Source organism: Eupeodes corollae, chromosome 2 (assembly GCF_945859685.1).
Source record: "Eupeodes corollae chromosome 2, idEupCoro1.1, whole genome shotgun sequence".
NCBI classification, from domain to species: domain Eukaryota; kingdom Metazoa; phylum Arthropoda; class Insecta; order Diptera; family Syrphidae; genus Eupeodes; species Eupeodes corollae.
Genome location: NC_079148.1, coordinates 76518722 through 76539580, shown reverse-complemented (window position 1 = coordinate 76539580; position 20859 = coordinate 76518722). Strand labels below are relative to the sequence as shown.

The following is a 20859-nucleotide window of genomic DNA, read 5'->3' as shown; positions in this document are numbered from 1 at the left end:
TTACGTTCAAAGAATGAAGTTGACTGTAAATGAAGTCCCTTATGTTGCCTGAACCTGCCCATTTGTTTTCTTAAAAGACTCAACTGTCAAGAAATGTCAAAATCCAATTACAAATGATATGATCTCGTTTTCTCTTTTTCCTGCAAAAGTAAACCAAAATAGACTAAAAAAAAACAACATGTGCAGTGGTGGACAAGAATTTGGCACACTTGTTAAAGAAAATAAAAACCATTTGTTTTCTTATTATGAAATTAGTTATATTTTAATTACATTGCTTATAGTTTTAATTGTACTTTATTAAATACTTATGTATGTTTAACATTTGTAAGAAGAAAAAAGTATGGAATGTAGAGACATCAATTTTTCGCCTGGACACGAATTTAGCACATTCAACAGTTTCTTGATGAAATTTTACTTACCGTTATCATTTCTAAGTTTTTGTTAGTATTTGGTGGGGAACCTTTTATTTTGCAGTACAGAAGCAATTCTTCTTGGCAAACTTTCAACCAAAGCCTAACATCGTGACTTTGGAATTGAATCTCCTGCCACAATTGTGTTAAATTGGTTGTTTTTTTTGCTCAATGTTCAACATAATTCCACAAATTCTCGATCGGGTTAAGATCGGGTGATTGTGCTGGCCACTTTAAAGCATCGATTTTATTCACCTCTAAGGCACACTTCACTAACTTTGAAGTGTGTTTAGGGTCTTCTGCGAGATTCAACAGGATATCTCGGTACATCTTCTGGTCCATTTTGGTGTCCATTTTGATGGGGCCAACGCGCGCCGTGCCATGAAAAATCAGCCCAGACCATAACGTTGCCTCCACGGTGTTTCATCGTCTTAATGGTATACCTTGGGTCATATGTCCTGTTTTTTGGACGCCATTCATATTTTTTCCCATGCGATCCGTACGGGCAGAATTTGGATTCATCGCTCTAGAACACGTTTTTCCAAAAACTAATTGGTTTTTCTAGGTGAGGTTTGGCAAACTATAATCTATATTTCAGTTTTTTTTTATAGAAGCGGTTTTCTCTGAGCAACGCACCCACGTAGATTGTTTTCGCTTCGAATGGCGCTGGAGGTCTTAAACGGATCTATCTTCATTTGTAGTTCTCTTTCTGACCCGGGGTTTTGTTCAACGTTTTCAATCACTCAAAACTTTTTGAAATGACGAAGGGCATTATAAAGCAGCTTATTGGAGCATTCTAACATCTTAGAAATGTCTGTTACCATCCGCCCTTTTGACTTCATTTTCAAGATCAGACTTCTTTTTTCCTTTGAGCACCATTTTCCTTTTTCCATGACCAATTATTTTTTTTTATTTTTAAGGAATATTTAATTACCTCAAAAATTATTATTTTCTTTTTAAAAAAACACAAAAATTAAAAATACACTCTTTGATTGCAAAACGGGATAAATTTATGTCCAGCTAAAAACAACGCAAATCACAAACAATCTTCATTTTTCGCAAAACGGTATTTTACTTTTCAATCATTTACACATATTTATTACCATATAAGGTAGTCATAGTAACAACATAAAAATGAACCGTTACTTGCAAGTATTAAAGAATTGAAAGTAGAAAAATACTTGTACTCTTTTCAATGTGCTAAATTCGTGTCCACCACTGTAAGTTGTTTTGCGGTAATAAAATAATATAAATATTCCCTATCCGGTTATTTTCATTCAGTCACTGCCTCTCCGACATTTATGGTTTTATTTAAAACTAACATTTGGCAGGTTCAAACAACAAAAGGCAAGTTTTTAGTATTATATTGGAAAGCTGTCAAAAATGTCCTTTCGGTTAAAGAAATTTTATTGGAAAGTTCACTGGAATGTTTATTTTATGAATTGGCAATGAACATTTTGCAAAAACTAAATAAATCATGGTATGATAAAGTTCAGTTGATTAAAAAAAACATGATCAATTGTCATTTTGACATAAGTAGACTTGACTTGATAGTTTTCTTGACTAACTTTCCAATCAGCTTTCCAATAAAGTGGCCTTAATTGGAAAGCAATTTTTTGACAGCTGGCCAATCAGATACTAGAAATTTGCCTTACTTTTAAGTCATCTGACAGTTGGTCATGTTTTTTTTTGGTTTGTCTGAGAGTGTTTTGTAGACAATAAACTTATTGGTATTTTTTGAACTGAAGGTAGAGATTATTAGTGAAGTAAAGTTCTGAGATCTGAAATATTAACTAACTACCTTGGTCTTATTTTGAGTTCAAAGAATACAGTTGACTGGAAATAAGTCTCTTATGTTGTCTAAAAATACAAATTTACTCAAAAGAATTTTCCAATTAATGAGTTACTCAAGCCGATTTATACGGTTAACGTAAATACATTTTAAGTGTTTTGAAATTAAGATACCACGTCGTTGGAACTATCTTAAAGGAACAAATTATTGATCTTTCCAAATAATAACACATTTATTTAAAAATTTATTTTGACGACGAAAAATTCACTTATCTGAAACCACTAACGTCTTGTAAGTGAAATGTATCCAATACATTTAACGAACGTGAACTCTACCAAAACTTATTAAAAACTAAATTTTGTCCACAGTAAATTGAATGCGATTCAAATTGGTATATAGAAAAAATATACTTATTAATTGTTATTGATATTTGAGATTTCAATAAAATGTTTTATACTGATGAAGTGATTCCTGAATAGATAACTTTCAAATTCTCGCATACGTCCAATTGTGGTTCTCCAAACCATATCATATTGTTTACTATAAAGACACGTGACTCAAAAGTAAATCATCCAACCACATTTTTCCTCCCGATATAAAGAAAATATATTGTTTAGATACATTTTAAATTGATTGTGATAGTGATACAAATAACTAAAACCTCAACATCATGTCAAAATAAATTATCACTATAAGGTTTTATCAAACGCTGTTTTGACATATGAAGTGTAAAAAATCACTTATCTGTTAATTAACGATTTTTAAGGCCATCTTCTTGGTTCAAAAAAACTAGGGTTTAAACCCCTAAGAGAAAGAAATGCAAAATGTTCATTTTAATAATTTCAAGAAATTTGAAATAGTTTTAATTTATTAATCTTTCAGTTATATTGAGGTCGATTTTGACTATTGTTTTGCATAGTGATGAATATCAAATTCAAAGAGGACTCACTAAAAACAAGTTAAAAACATAAAAATGTATCTAGATGCAATTGTTTGAGCATCCGCAACAATAATAGTTACAAATTATACTTATAAATAATGACGTGCATTTTAGTTTAGGTAAAAAAAAACAATATGAACCACAGTAGGTAAATGCGTGTCTAAAGTATATCATGCATATCTCCAACAGAATAATATTTTTCAAAATCGGTTAAATACAATAGGACCACAAAATTGTATTACTCAATTTTACTCAACTCTGTTTGCATATGCAGATGAGTTTGAGTTTTTCAGTCAATCAATTTTGTGTTAATATTACACTGAAAAAGTTTCCGGAACTAACTGGAAAGCAATTCAAGACAAACTTTAACAGTATAACTGTCATGGACACAGAACACAGCACTTCATTACTAGTAGAATTTCTTAAATCACTTAAGCTGCCGGTGTGCCCTGGCATAAGCTTCAATTGCAATAAGGCGTTCCAGTAATGGCTGAAACACAAACACGCTTCAGCTTCGTCTGCGTTACGTTGGGGATGCTTTGAAGTTGCTTTGAATGACACTTCCAGTATGACATTTCTAAAATGGTACTTCTGTCATTAGCAGCTGTTATTTTTTCTCAAAATAAAAAACAATATGAGTTTTGAAATCGAAAAAATTTAATTTATCGCGGAAGTAGCTTACACAGCCTATAATAACCAATGGGAATCCCTCCAAAAGCAAATGTATTTTGTTTGTTGACTATTTACAGCTGTTGAGCTGTCAGAAAAAGAGAAAAATCAAATTTTCAGCAAATTTGAACTAGAGCTTCCGTTTGGAGTCATATTACGAAACATTACGTTATTTCCTTACGATTAGTTGTCAAATAAAACGTGAAGTCGAAGCTCCATTGTGATAGCATGCATTGAATTCCTATGACTGAACTCGTAAACGGCAGGCGAAGCCGAAGCTGAAGAGTGTTTGTGTTTCAACCATAATTCTTATGCGGATTTTAAATGATCATGATTCCTATATCTTAACTGACGGCATTCGAAAGGGTGAAATTTAATTATTCTTCGAATCCCAATAGTTTCTACAAATTTAGCGTTCTAATTCAAAAGGCTATTGTTCCCCATTAAAGTTAGTTTCGCTATTACAATCTATAATGTGCAAATGCAAACACTTAATGGCTGAATCACAAACACGCTTCAGCTTGGGCTTCGTCTGCGTTACGGTGGGCCTGCTTCGAGGTTGCTTTGAATGACATTTCTATTATTTCATCCCTCCAAAGAGCAAATATTTTGTTTGTTGACATTTTTGTACAGCTGTTGAGCTGTCACAAAAAGCAAATGTTCAGATAATTAAACTAGAGGTTCCATTTGGAATCACATTACGTTACATTACGTTCTTTTCCTTACAATTGTCAAACGCAACGTGAGGTCGAAGCTTCATTGTGATAGCATGCAATGAATTCCTATGGCTGAACTCGTAAACGTCAGGCGAAGCCGAAGCTGAAGCGTGTCGTGGACGCGATTCAGCCATAAATCTTAAAGTATCGGGGTGAACCTAGAAGAGATTCATGCTTTACCAATTAAACAACAGACAGCGTTGATTTTGGTCCCTCTCTGATGTTTTTTTTTGATTGTGAAAAGCTTACCAACTCACTCATGTATACTTGACCCTAAAATGTATCTATATAATATTTTAAGCCGTGTGTAATGGCTAGTAATCAAAAAAGTTAAGTTTCTTTAGTAGTGCCCTTGGGCACATTTCACCAACTTACAAAATTGTAATTAAAAGTGATTTTTCACAGAATAAAAACTCGACACATTTCATATCACTAATTTTTTGTGTTTACAAAATTGTACTTCTTATCTACAAGTGAGATGATTTGTGAAAATTTATAATCAACAAGCAACAAATTTGTGAGCTTTCAAGTGTTTTGTAGGTTTCTGTTTCTCCAAAGAAAAACAATTCACAAATTTCCGTTTTGTTGTGAAAAACTTTTATCGTTAACGACAATTTTAAAGTTTACTGCTAGTCCATGGAACCATTTAATATCATAAATCATTATTGGAAATTGTTAACTGCACTTAAGCTAAAACTTGATAAAAGGGTTTATGACTTCCTGTATCACGAACGAAATTTTAGTAATTATTGTTCTTTTTTTTATCGAAAACGCCGCTTAACGATTAACGGTGCGCAAAGCAGTTGATTTGGTCGCTTAAATATTATAATTTTTTTCTACTTCACAATTTGTTTAACAAATCAACAGGCAAAAAACATTTTATTATATTTTTCCACACATTTAGGAATCAAGTTTTTTGCTTTTTATACCTTTTTTACCCGGATACTTTTATTACCCGAGAATAGCAATAGGTACATATTCCACCATTACAATTTCCTAAAATTAAAAGGCAAATTCGAAACGAGCGTTAGAATTCCCTTAGATCAAATATTGAACTACAAACATAAAAACGTATAAAGAGGTGGTTCACTAGGATGAGGCCATTTTGAATAATTCCATGGAGGAGGTAACAACGAGTTTTTAAAACTTGTGTATAGAATATCAAAGAGAGTTGTCGAAAAAATCGGTTTGATTTAATTTAAAACACAAATAGTTCCCGGAAAGACTTTGACACCTACAGATAGAGGCAAAATAGATGCTTTCAAGGATTAATGGCTCTCAGGATGTGAAATAAAAAGGAGACTTAACAGAAGCAAGACAGTTGTAAGCAATTATCTTGTTGATTCACAAAAGTATAGGTAAAATTAGGAAGGTCTCAATTTAGCAGCGACTAAAATATGCAAATGTGCAAAGCTGTAACGTACGCATAACGTATGCATAACGTCCGCAACACTGAACGGTAACAACTAAAAGGTTAGATGAAAAGGTCATTTCCGAAGTTGGATTCAATCAAAAGACGTGGAGCTTTTGCCATGGCCATCATATTCAATTAAAATCGTTTGGCCATGGCTATCTAGTTAAATTGATAAAGGCAAAAGACAATTTAAAGACAGTACTTTCTTACCCAAGCTATTCGTGATGCCTGGGCCCAAATTTGTATGATAACTTATTTTTTCAATAAAGCACCATGATTGTTCTCCAAAACGTCTTATCATCACCATATCAATATTTATGTAAAAAAGAGGCTGGGATGCGACCCACACTGATAACTTCCCATCCCGTCTGTTGATTTGTCTTGCTTAAAAGTTTGTAGGTTTTCGGTTGGGTTCAAAAAGTTGTTATTTGAATTATTCTTAAAAATTTTTAAATTCTTAACAAGATTTTGTGTATAAAGAAATAGTTTAGTTTGAAAAACTAGTTTTGTTAAATAGATTTTTAATCGAAAACAAGTTCTTACCAATTTTATTAGCATTTCTTAAATTTTTACAAATTGAATGAATGAAATTAATTTGGAGAGATATCAAGAACCGAACATCAATTTTGACCAAATTTGCGTACTATTTTTTGTAGAATTTATTTTATATGAAAAAACGGACTGTTGGATTTTTATAAAAAAAACTACTGAATATCGAAAACAATATTTTCTGTGAAATAAAAAAAGTTTGAAGACAATATTTTTAATTTTTGAAAAGCTATTTGAGTCGAAAGTAAATTTTTACCATTTTAGTATTGTTTTTTTGTTAGGTTTTTATTTTTTGTAGAAAAAACTGTCAATAAGATTTTTCTCAAAATTTTACTGAATGATGAAAAGAATATTTTTTATAAGATACAATTAGTTGGAAGCCATAATCTCAATTTTTTGAAAAGATATTTGATTCGAAATTAAATGTTTACCAACTTTGAGTAATGTTTTTTTAGGTTTTTTTTTTTTTTTTTTAAACTGTCAATTATATTCTTCCCAAAATTTGTCCGAATGTTAAAAACAATATTTCTTATAAGTTAAAATTAATTGGAAGCTATTCTTAAATTTTCGAAAAGATATTTGAGTGGAAAATCATTTTTTACGAACTTTTATTAATTTGTTTGTTTAGTTATGTTTTGTAAAAAACTGTTAATTCGAGTTTTCTCAAAATGTGTCCGAATGTTGAAACAATATTTCTTATACGTTAAAATTAGATGAAAGCCATAATCCTAAATTTTTAAAAAGTTATTTAAGACAAAAAATCATTTTTTACCAACTTTTCTTTAATTTTCTTAAGTTTTTATTTTTTGTAAAAAAAATATCAATTCGATTTTTCTCAAAATTTGACTGAATGTTGACAACAATATTTTTTAAAAGATAAAAGTAGTTGAAAGCCAATGTCTCAAATTTTTGAAAAGATATTTAAGTCGAAAATCAATTTGTACCAACTTTTATTAATTTTTTGTTTAGGTTTTTGTTTTTTGTAAACAAAAATGTCAATTCGATTTTTCTCAAAATTTTTCCGAATCTTGAAAACAATATTTCTTATAAGATAAAATTAGTAGAAAGCCATATTATCAAATTTTTGAAAAGATATTTAAATCGAGATAAAAACAAAACTGTCAATTCGATTTTTCTCAAAATTTTTCCGAATGTTGAAAACAATGGCGCAAAATTTTAGACGGTTTAGTACGATGTTAAATCATTTTTAGTATGATACTAGGTTAAAAAAAGGATTTTGATAATTTTAAACGAGTTTAGTATCGTACTATCTTCTTAACATTTTACTAAAGTTAAAATCACCAAATGGCTACTTTATCTTTTTAGTATCGTACTAAATCTGTAGGACATATGTCATTTTTCAACAACAACACGCTCCTTTTCTGGACAATGCTTGTCTTTATTGTTGCAACCTTAGATACCCTCCTGAGTACCCACAACCACTGCCACCAACCTTCACACCGAAGCCAACAGTTGTTGCATTATAGCTGCTTCTGGGTATTAAAGATGCTTTACGAGGAATAGATCATTCGCAGATATTCAATAATTTAATGCACATTTCATTTAAACGTTTTCACTAAACAATAATTCTTTTACCTAGTAGAATAAAGTTTTAATATTATTCGGTGTTAATATCCAAAATAGTTGCAACGAACTTAAACTTTAACGCAAATAAAACACGGCGAGTTATGAAAACAAAATTAATGAAAAAAAAAAAAATACAAATTCCATGTTGTCACTTTGACATTTGCAAAAATATTAAGGAATGTTTGTTTTGTTTGCTCCACAATCTGTCATTTTTTAGATGTGTTCGTGTTTTTTTTTAATAAAGTGGCTTTAGCATGATACTAGTTAACAAAACAATAAAAAGTGTTTAAAATTAGTGAAAAGTTAGTAGATTACTATGTATATAGTAAATTGTTAACTAGTATCGTGCTAAGGCCTTAATAGTAGGTTGTTTAAAATTTTGCGCCAATATTTCTTATAAGATAAAATTAGTAGAAAGCCATATTATCAAATTTTTGAAAAGATATTTAAATCGAGATAAAATTTGAGTAATGTTTTTTTAGGTTTTTATTTTTTTATAAAAAAAGGATGAAATTAGTTTGAAGCCAATATTTTTAATTTTTGGAAAGATATTTCAGTCTAAAATCAATTTTAGTATTGTTTTTATTAGTTTTTTTTTTATAAATTTAAAGATAAAATGATTGTTTGCTCGTAAAATTTTCGAGGCGAAAAATATTGTTCTCAAGTTTTTTTTATTAAAAAAAAATCAAGATATATTCTGCGCGAGTGAAACATATTTTATACCCTTTTTAAAAAGTTTATATTTTGATCTTTGGGAATTCCAATTTGTTTACATAAATTCCAATCATTTTTATCAACTTTTTTGGTAAGTGTTTACTTTTAATTGATTAACTTAACTTAACTGCCCGTAAAAGCTATTAAACAAAGAGATCTTTGTTTTTAAAATTTCAAACGGTATTATTTTGAATGCCATTAAGATATTAAAACTTGAAAGTAATAGTTTATTTAATACATTTCCAAAAACAGTTACAATTTGTGTATTCTCAAGCTTGAGAGGGAAAAACGAATGGACGAACAAACGTGATTTTACACATTTCAAACAGTCAATTTTAAACAAATTCACATTTAAATGAAATTGACACTATTGGTAAGAAAATAAAATTTGTATTTAGTTCCTTAAAACAGGAACATTTTGTAAAAACAGTTTGGTGGTAACGAATTGCAGCGTGGTTGCTACGAACTGTCAAACTCTATAAGCGTTCCACATACCATCCACACTGCAACGAATAAATAATAAGGATAACCTCAACATTGGTCGAAAAATATGGAGAAAAGGGTACTTCAATTCGTAGCTGTCTGCGAATAGAATAGAAAAAAGAGGCTGGAATGCGACCCACTCTGATAACTTCCCATCCCGTCTATCGATTTGTCTTGCTTAAAAGTTTGGCTATACATATGTACCTACTCGTTTCAATTTTTACCAAATTTGCGTACTATTTTTTGTAGATTTTATTTTTTATGAAAAAACGGACTATTGGATTTTTATATAAAAATTACTGAATATCAAAACCAATATTTTCTGTGAAATAAAATAAGTTTGAAGCCAATATTTTTAATTTTTGAAAAGCTATTTGAGTCGAAAATCAATTTTTACTAACTTTTATTCATTTTTTTTTAGGTTTTTATTTTTTGTAAAAAAGCTGTCAATTCGATTTTTCTCAACATTTTTCAGAATGTTGCAAACAATATTGCTTTTAAGATAAAATAAGTTTTAAGCCTAATTTTCAAGTTTTCGAAAAGATATTTGAATCGATATTAAATTTTTACCAACTTTGAGTAATGTTTTTTTAGATTTTTATTTTTTTATAAAAAAACTGTCAATTCGGTTTTTCTAAAAATTTTATCAGATGTCAAAAACATTACTCTTCGTTGCACGAAATTGTTTTGGAGATGAAATCATATTTTAGTCGTAAAATTTTGGAGGTGACAAATTTTTTTTTTTCTTCAGTTTTTTTAGATTTATACAAAAAACCGTTCGATGGATTTTTTTCAAAAAATGTACTTGTTTGATATCACGTTACAATATATTATATAAAATTTAATTCAAGTCTCTAGCGTTTTTGGTTCGTAAGATATTTAGGGCTAACCAAAATGTTCACCTTTTTTTCAAACTGGTATTGTTAAAAATCCACCCACGCAATTTTCTTGAGAGCCCTTTCTGCATCTTTCTGCCTTATTATCGGTATAACAACATTTATTTGAAATCGATATCTCTTCTGGTTCTTGAGCTATGGACGACAAAAAAAAAACGTTGTGAACGTACGTACACACGCACGCACAGACATCTTTATACAAATCTTTTATTTCGACTCTAGGGACCTTGGAACGTCGAGAAATGTCAAAATTTTCAATTTGACAAATCGGAACCATTACAATAACTTCCTATGGGAAGTTAATAAAGTTAATGTGAAAGAAAAGTAAAAATATGCGAACATCCACAGTTCGCAGTTCGTAGTTCGTAACTCATGTGCAATATGCTTTAAACTTACAGTTAAATTCGTTAAGTTTAATTTCACATTCTGCGTCATTTCAATAAACCCCAACTTATTTGCATATATGTATATTTAAAATCATTCAATTAACTGATGTATCACAAAGATTTGAAGTATATTTATTCTATTCGCGGGAATCATATTACATATCAATCATTGCGCTTCTCACAACTTGAATCTTGTTTCAAAATGAGAAAAACCTAAATCGGACACATTTTATACGCTTTAAAAATGTTGTTCATGTTTTCTTATAAGCTTAAGTAAAATAAGGCCGTAAACAAAACCATTATATTTGGTTTTGCGCCGGGTCTAACTTACTCAAGTTTTATAACTCTACATAGAACAATATACTGCAGAACGAAATTTCACTGTGCGATCGATCTAAATCAAAACTTTCCTATTTCGTAAGACTCCAATACCTGCCCTTAGGAATAAAGTTAATAAATAAATTAAAAAAACTTTAGATAGCTGTCTAACTGCATCGTTTCACGATCGGGTGATCGTATAGGCACTTTTAAATTCTGTCCTGTGTATTTAACTTATGCATCATGCTACATATTGATTGCCGACTTTAACGTAAATTAAAAGCCCTCAGGCTGTAGGCTTGCAATTTGTTCTATATAAAAATTATAATTTTCTACGTAGTTTCTTTGAATGAATGTCAATGTCATAATATTGTCGTGAAAGTAAAAATTGTATTTATATTTATGTTTAGGTATGTACAGTACATATGTAAACAAAGCTTTTATGGCCTTTAGTATTTGTTTATTTTAGTTGTTCTATTTATATTATTTATATTTTTTAGTTTTGTATATTATTTTGAATGCTATCTATTTATGGGTCCTATGACCAATGGAGTTTAATTTGAATTTAACTGCCAAAGATTTATTCTGGAAAAGAGAAAATAATACATCTCAAGAATAATTTAATACAATAACTATAGGAGGTTCATTGAACAAAATGTGTCATATAAAAGAATAAAAAAATAAAACAATTATTGCTTATTGTTTTGTTGAACGATAAAAAAAAGATAATATTACTGAAAGGAGAATTCATGCGTCCAAATATATGTAAGTACTCACATACCGAGTTCATCCGAGTAGCAAATTGTCATTTTGTAATAACTTTTTAAGTTACTTAAATTTATAGTGGAAATACAATTATTCTTATAAGCTTTACCCACCCTTAGGTAGGTAGGTAGAAATGGCGATCTCAAGGCAACCTAGCCTGAGATCCAATTAGCGCTGTAGTGCGCCGTTTTGATACCAAAAACTAGTTTGACCTTTGATTGAAAGGGATAGATTGATAGAGAAGCTTCATAGCGATTATGTTAGAGCCATTTTGTCGAATTGAGAAAAAAGATTAGGTCTCTAATGTTTGTCTATATAGGAGGGCCATATCTTTCTAGATATAATGCAGTTGGGTAAATTGCTCCACCTTCGGGTTGATTCAGTTTGGTAGATAGAAAAGATTTTACTCTTCATGGCACCAAGAGGAATGTTAACCACTTCCGCAAGTGAGCTATGAAGGGCCGATCCTTGCCTGGCTAGCTCGTCAGCCCGTTCATTTACCACTATGGCCCGGAACCCAGATCCCGAGGTTAATATTCAGGTTCGAAAGCTCATCGCGACATTGCTGGACCAATTTAGATGAGGATATGGCCGAGTTAATGGCTTTGACAGCTGCCTGACTGTCTGTAAAGATAGCCACATTTCGGTTTTGGTTTGGGTTTTGTTTAAGTACCTTACATGCCTCCCTTATTGCCAGCAGCTCAGCCTGAAAAACGCTAGCAAAGTCAGGAAGCCTAAAGGATTTGGCTACATTTAGGGACCTAGAAAAGATCCCAGAACCAACTCCGCACTCCATCTTTGAGCCGTCAGTAAAGACGGTTGTGTCGAAACCTATCGACACGATGTCATCCTCCCAATCTTCTCTGGATGGGAAAATAACCTTAAACCCTTACTAAAGCTCAAAGTAGGAGTACAGTAGTCAGTGTCTACCGAGATAATATCTAAGGGAATCAATTTCGTTGTGTTGTTGTGACCATAAGGTTTTGACAACCAGCTGTTTGATTCCTTCAGCCTAATAGCGCTGAAGGAAACTATGTATTTAATAAAAAGGTCGATTGGTAGAAGATCCAAAGTAACGTTTAAGGCGTCTGTTGGGCAAGACGCATGGAGCCTGTGGTGCTCACGCAAGCTGTTCTCTGAACCTTCTTTAGCTTATTAATATTATAGGCTTTGCTAAGAGCAGGCCACCACACAATCGAACCATATGTTCGGATTGGGCGTACTACGGCTGTGTACGTCCATAAAATCGTGTTCGACTGAAGTCCCCACTTTTTGCCGAAAGTTTTGCTGCAGGCTTAGAAGGCAACACAGGCCTTCTTAACCCGTACTTCAATATTTAGTTTCCAGTTTAGTTAGGGTCGAGTATAACTCCCAAATATTTTGCACTGGAAGACAATGATAGAATATGACCATTGAGTCGAGGTAGCGTGAAGGGCTGTACTTTAGTTTTGGTGGTAAAGAGCAACAGGTCAGTTTTACTTTGGTTAACTCCTAGTCCACAACTCGTGGCCCAGTTGCTAACTTTCTTCAAAGCTGACTCCGTGATTTCACTAATCACAGAGGTCTACTTTCCTGACATCAATAGCACCAAATCATTCCACATCTCTCTAATTTAACGAGAATTTTATCCATGACCAGAAGCCATAGATGAGGCATGGAAATAATCCATTCTCGAATGAAGTCTTCTACACCGAACTTAACGAGCGATTCTTCTATGGATTCTGTAAGGACGTTGTTAAAAGCACCTTGGAAGGTGGCAAGAGTAAATTCTTTATAATGGATTGTTTGTTCTACAGTATGCACTACCTCATGGAGGGCAGTCTCCGTAGATTTGCCCTTAAGATAAGCATGCTGAGAGCTTTCGAGAGGTCGTCCAACTAGGATCTCTCTAATATGGTAATTAAGAATGCGCTCCAAGGTTTTAAGCACAAAAGATGTTAAGCTTATTGGTCTGAAATCCTTCGCGGATTCGTGACCTCGCCTACCCACTTTCGGGATAAAAACTACTTTGACCTGTCTCCACGACATGGGCACATGTTTGAGAAGGAGACATCCTTTAAAAATTTGTTCCAGCCATGGAGCTGCCACATCATGCAACTTTTGAAGCATAACTGGCAGTATGCCATTCATGCCTGGGAAATATGGAGAAAAAGTATTGATGGCCCACAAAATATTTTCTTTGGTTATAACGGAATTGACTTGATCCATATGAGAGCTACGTATAGCTCTGTGGTTTCAAGCGATTCGGGGTTATCACTCTCGCAACCCGGAAAGTGCGTCTTCATCAGTAGCTCAAGAGATTCGGCTGGAGAGGCTGTCCAGGTTCCATCAGGCTTTTTTAGAAATGAAGGATTACAATGTTCCTTCGATAAAACTTTGCTGAGCCTTGCGGAGTCCTTTATGTCTTCGATTGATTGGCAGTATTCTCTCCAGCCTTGTCTTTTGGCTGATTACAGGGCTTGTTTGTAAATTTTAAGAGAGTCTTTATACGGTTGGTAAAACTTATGTTTGTGGCAGATATTGAAAATTGTCCTCGTCATTTTCCTAAGACTCGACAGTTCTTCATTCCACCACGAAGGAAGGGTTTTACGGCTATATTTAACTGGGCAAGAGACTCTAAAAACTTTACTTATAGAAGTTTCAAAGGTTTTCACCTTTGATTCAAGGTCTCCTATCGATTCAGTGAGATTCGGTAAGTTGCTTGGTTTGGAATTCGCAATTTGACTGAATTTCGTCCAGTCAGTTCTTTTGGGATTTCTGTAAGGAGGTGGAGGAATCCACTTGTGATCCGAAAACGAATTTAAAGGGGAGACTCTCCAATTCTCCACTAATAAATTACGGTTGTTTACTAAAGTAACATCAAGCACATCCTCCCATCCATCATAATTTTCCGAGCTCGGAAAGATGAAAGTGGGAGTATTGCCTCTATTACAAATGGTCATATTATTTTCAATAATAAAATCAAAACGTGACTCACCTCGTTCATTGATCACAGAACTTCCCCAAAGGGTATGCTGAGCATTACCCACCCTTAGTTTATTGTAAAAAAATTAAAGTTTTAATTTTCAAAAACCATAATTATTGTGTTGCTCGCTCACCACGAACAAAAAAAGGATAAAGACTTCTGCTGAAATAAAACTAGATTACTTTATCTTTAGGTCCATTTTCTGATGAAACCCTTATTCTCCAAAACTAGGATTGTTAAAAAATTAGAAATTAATTCAGTCCTAACTCACATTATAATCAAGTTCTTAAGCTCTTGAACTCCGATTTAGATGTCAGTTTGAGCTTCGACATAAATGTGAGGTCTATACAGTATTAGAACTCAGTTGAATTTCTAAAGTACATTGGATTTATTAACAATTTTGAGAACGTTTGAATCTTAAGAAATGATACAGTACTGTGCAAAACGTTTGCAACTATCACCGACTATCAAAAAAAAAACATTTCGTATGTATAAACGTTGTTCCAATAAAATTATTTGTATTCCTTTAGACTTCTGTATGTGTCACCTTACTGTTCATAATCTTAAAGCACTGACAGGCAAATTCTACAAATACACTGCTTTTACAAAAACAATAATGATTTCAGCCGTGCAAAACATTTGCAACTAGTGGCCATTTCTCTTTTCGTGGTTAATGTGATTTATTTTGAGGTTGGTAAGTTTATACGTGTAGCTTTATTTGTTTAGTTAGTTTTTGCCGGGACTTTGATTGATAAAACGGTTTTGTTTAAAATAAATTCTTTTTAAATTGAAACAACATTTTTTGTTTTAAAAATGGCGGAAAACAAATGTAAAATCCAGAACTTTGAGTGATTTAAAAAAAATAGCATCAAAAAAAGAAATTTCAAAGAAATATTCCAAATCGACTATTTGTAGAATTATCAAAAGTGGAAAAGTGTTATGATGATTGTTAAATAACAAATTTATTCCGAAGAAACCTCACGGCATCATTCAGGGAAGCAAAAATTGAACTTAGGTAACCAATTTACCCATCAACCATCAGACGGCACGCACTGTAGGCCATTGCGTTTTGCGTGGTTTTTAGATAGCAAAAGAGCCATTTATAAAATAAAATGTGAAACCTCGTTTGGCTTTTGCAAAAACTTATTTCAATTGAAGTCCCCAAAAATGGGAAACGGTCTAGTTTTCTGACGAATCAAAGTTCAATATGCACGGATCGGATGGAAAACAACATGTCAGAACAACATGCCAAGACGTGAGAGAATAAATCACGGACAGTCAAACATGGAGGTGGTTCAATTTTGGTCTTGGGCTGCTTCTCTGGCCAAGGAATCGGGCAAATTCGACAAGTGTAGGGTATAATAGAGTCTGAAGATTATGTAGACATCTTTGTTACACCATGCTGCATTATATCCATTGGGAAATGGACGTTCCAACACGGCAATGATCCCAAACATAAGTCGAAGTTGGCAACAAATTGGATAACAGGAAAAAAGATTGAGGTTTTACCATGACCATCCCAATCTCAAGACCTAAACCCAATAGAGAACCTGCAGGAAATTGTAAAGAGAAGAATTGGCAGCAACATTTTTAAGCACAAAAGTGACCTATTCGCTGGAATTTAGAGGCAGTACTCCAAAAACGGTTATTAATAACTTTATAGCTTCGATGCCCACATGATATACAGCCGTTATAAAAAATAAAGGGTACGCAAATAAATATTAACATTTCCTTGCCTTGAAGTATGAAAATAGTTTGAAATTTAGATGTGAGGTCTAAGTTGCAAATGTTTTGCACAGCAATTTTACCAACTATTAAAGTATTTAGTGATTTATTTTTTGTTCAAGTGAAGAGTGTTATTTTTTTCCCAACAATTATAACGTAATATCAAAAAAGTTTAGAAATCTAAAGAAAGAATGTGCCTGTTTCATTTTCTAAACTTTTTTTTTAATGAAAAATGGAAATTCTAGTTGCAAATGTTTTGCACAGTACTGTAGATTTTTTTTTGCCAAGAAATCTCATTCGCGAAGGGTCCCATTATTTAATTATGTATGCATGTACATATTTAAATGAAGAATGTTTGTTTATTTTTAATGTTTAATTGTGATTGCCACAATTCTGTTTCAATTTAATGTTATGGAATTTAATTTATATGTTTTCCTTAAAATTAAAAAGAAAATAACTACATGCACGCAAGGTCTCATTTTTCTTGTCACTTTTCGTCGTTTTTGTTTTAACTGATCACAGAAATAAAACCAATATTTGCATGAATCTAGGCAAAAAAAAAAAACAAAACAGAAAATTAGCCTCCCAAATTATATTCAAATTAAAAAAATAACTTTGACACGATCTCAGGGTTATTACAAGGGTCCACGAACAAACCTAATTTACTCAAGGTGCATTTAAAACAAATTACAGATTTTCAAATTACTTTAGTATCTTACTTACGAGTAGTTTCTGGGATTTCTCATTAGTTTTGACTCTATATGAGCTTTTCAGAAAACCTTGAATTTAATACTTTCCTAGTTTTGAAAAATACGTTTTTCAGTTAACTCGTGATTTCGAATCTAATCTTTAATTTTAACTATTTGCTCAAGTTTTTGTTTATATTTTTATATTTTTTAATATATTTCAAAAACTTTTTATGCATAGTCTGTTTAGACAACAGATTCTTTAGTAAAATCTTAAAACCAATACTATATAAACTGATATAAATATTTCAACTTAGATTTGGAAAACCATCATCACCATTGAAAAAATCTATTTCATAAATTTAGATAGCCTTCAAAAGCATTATATCCGTTTTTTCGAATTTAAAGAATTAATCAAGCTTATTTTGAGATTCTTTTTCAATCGAAAGTTATTCGAATTCGAGAAGATTTTATTTTGTGATTAGATTGATTCGAAATTTTGCTGATCCAATCGAAAGTTCATTTTAAAAACTAAGTAAACTTCGACTTTCGAATGATTCGAATCAAATGTCATTTTTGTGTCGTTCAGATATTTTCTGGTGAAAAGCTAAAGAAACATGTTAGTTTTAACAATTAGTATACGATGATTAAACGATATTGGTTATATTGACGAGTCACATTCTAATTGGAGCAATAGGGATGAAAAAGTAGTCCTGATAAGGTTGATGGAGGTAGCAAACGGTTTTATGTAAACCGTGTAGATGCTGAACGGTTTTGAAGAGATGCTGCCATGAAGCTCAATAGCCATTAGAATTAGGAAACAAAACTATTGCCATTGTTTACTTTGTCCAAAATAAGAAAAAGTATAGGTACACCGATCTGAAGTTTATAAACATTGACGACGGGGCGACTTTCCATTTCCGCAGCACGAATTTCCTTCTGATTTTTTTACAGTTAGGTAGGGGTCTCAATAGAACATGTTTTAAATATTAGGGCGAGGAAAAAACTTTAAGTCATAAAAATAAATATTTTCTTTTTCGGACTTAGCCCTACTTTTTTTGTATTGCATTTTTAGAGCCTAAAACAAGTTTTTTTTTTAACTGATAGCACGGCCGGCGCGGCGGCGGCGTACTAACAGCTAGGTATGTAAGGTATGCAACCCCCCTGCTTGGGGTCACTATAGGATTTGGGGTGGGTGCGAGTTTGGGTATATGCAAAGTACTTTTTCCTTTGAGCACTAAAATAAAAGAAATTACCAAGAAAACAAAACAAGTATGGTAACACTGAACAAAAAACAGGGAAGAAATGTCAAAATCAACCATTTTTGTGTGTTTTGTATGTAAAAAAATGAACTTTACAAATTAATTAAAAATAGAAATAAATGTTTTCTCGCTCTAAAATTGCTATAGTTATTATTTATTTGCACATATCTATCGAATAAAAAAAACCGCGAGTCAAAATTCGTGCTGCGGTAATGGAAAGTTGAGCCCTTGATTGTTTTCATTTCAATTGAAAGTGTGACTATGTGTGACGAATATACATAACATTTTAAAAGGTATAAACACTATATGGAAATTTAAACCAAATATGGTGACGTTAGTTTTAAAAATGTTTAATTTCATGTCTTGAGTGTTTTTCTTTATCACTCTATTGACTTTACTTATTTTTTTAATTCAGAAACTGTTAATTTGTGTCAAAAACTCTGAATTAAAATAAGATTATTCGAAAAACAAAACTTTTGTGTGGTCACATTACATCAAATCAAAATGTCAAATCATTTTGAACAGCTGATCTCCAAAATAAGGCTAATTTCGGTTCATTTTCTGCAATGAATATTTTTCATTCAAATCTCAAAATAAACAAAATTCGTTCGAACGAATAAATCTAGTCACTTAAATCAACGTTTCGTTCGAATCTCAAAATAAGCATGAATATTCCAAAAACCTGACGTGATACAATAATTTAGAAGTCGAATTTGAATTAAGACCATCGAAATCGATTGAAAAAGTTCAATTTCATTGCCAGTAAGAAAACCATGTTCGATCAGGGTAATCAATGCCATCAGAAATCCTTGAAACCAATAACAAAATATTTTTTTGAAATTCAAAAAGAATTAGTACCATTTTCCTTTTCTGACGAACAAACAAATAGGTACTTATAACTTTTTGTCATTATTATCAGGTATAAAACAAAGTGAGCTTAACGCACTATTCTTTAGGATAAAATTATGTATTTTGGGAACATACACGAAATTCACTAAGAATATTCAAATCTTAACTGAAATTCAACCACAAAATTTCACTAAAAATAGATTTAAATAAAATAAATTACAATTTTGTTTAATGCTGTTGGAAAAAAGTGAAAAAGTAATTGCGTTTCACAATAAATAAATCATGACTGATTGAGTCAATTAACAGTTAAAATTAATTAGTCTATTCAAATTGCAGGTAAACAGATATGTACAGATGACGAAATAGAATAGACACAAAAGCATAAGATCAAAATGTTGTCACTTCATAAATAAAATACCAAAGATCGACACATCTACTTTATTAGGTAGGTATATCTTCAATATTTAACTATAAAATTTGTCTTGGGAATGAAACTTTGTGTATTTTTCTTTAAAAAAAAATTGAAAATTTATAAACTAAATCCTTTTGATTTGTTTATTCAAAATTATTTAATAGGTACCTCAATTCAGTTCCTTTATAGGTGTAAAAATAATAAATTTATAGATCACAGAACTTAGAAACGCGCACTTTTCTACGATTTAACACACTACACGTGTTTTTACCGAATGCCGACTTAACAATATCCAATATTTTTGTTTTGTGTACCCATTATACCAACCACTTGGTAATGAAAACTTTTTTCTTTCTCTAATTTTTCCCTTAATGACGTCACCAATCACATTAACTTGAGCAAAAATTCAAATATTTTTTTATTTTCTTCTTACGCTCTCACTGGGGCGGTAGTTTTGAGATGCGTACTTTAAGGGCAAGTTATGATTTCTTAAAAAATAAACGATAAATAAATGCGGTACAGTATTGGGGTCTACACATTTTTTTTTAAATTAATGTTTATGTATAAAATTAGTGAGTGAAAGTAAATTTTCTATTTTAAGACATATTTTCCCACATACAAAGATGATTAATGTCCCAAAATTGACTTTTGAAATTATTATTATATTAAATTCTAAAAAAAGAACAACAAAACGTGGACAAAACACTAGGTATGTACATATATGTGTTTTTAATTTAAGTGAAATCTAAAAGAAATTAGTGTTTTTATGATTTTGTTTGTGTTACTTTCATTTTCGTTTTTTTTTCCTAATACGAATAAAATTAATTATAGAAACCTACTAATGTAAAAAGTCGATCTCGTTGATGACAAAATGCTCATAATAAAGCTTAATTTTGTTCACTTTCAAAAAATCATATGTACATATGTACATACATTATGTAACAATAAATATTCAGATGTACATACTATATACTTATTTTTAAATTTCTTTAATCGTGAAGAAAACATTAAAAATAAACAAAGTTCTGTAAAAGAATATGTAATTCTATGACTTGGCCAGTTTGTATTCTATGATATCAGAGATTTCAATATTCTGAGAAATATTTACAAAATTTCTAGAAAATTTTTCTGTCAGAAATCTAAGAACTGAATTTTTATGAGTTCCTTATCACACAATTCAAAAAGGATGAAAAGAAATGCAAAACTAATTTGATTACTAGGTGAGAATAAATAGTGAATAGTGTTTTTATTCCATTCTTCTGCTCAGTGAATGTGAATAAGAAATTTCTCAGAAGTCTTAAAAATATAAACTGTGGAAATG

At 31.5% G+C, this 20859-nt stretch overlaps 1 protein-coding gene across 2 annotated transcripts in view; it reads right to left on the bottom strand.

Annotated features, from left to right (window-relative positions):
• The window catches only part of LOC129944396 (glucose-6-phosphate 1-dehydrogenase), a 28491-nt gene that overhangs the window by 5180 nt on the left and 2452 nt on the right, over positions 1-20859 (bottom strand). The window contains exon 1 of one of the 2 annotated variants that reach the window (XM_056053787.1): positions 19707-19866. The exons of the other annotated variant lie outside the window; for it this stretch is intronic. The gene's annotated coding sequence lies outside the window, so the exon portion shown is untranslated. Of the gene's footprint in view, positions 1-19706; positions 19867-20859 lie in introns of those variants that run through there. 2 annotated transcript variants of the gene reach the window in all.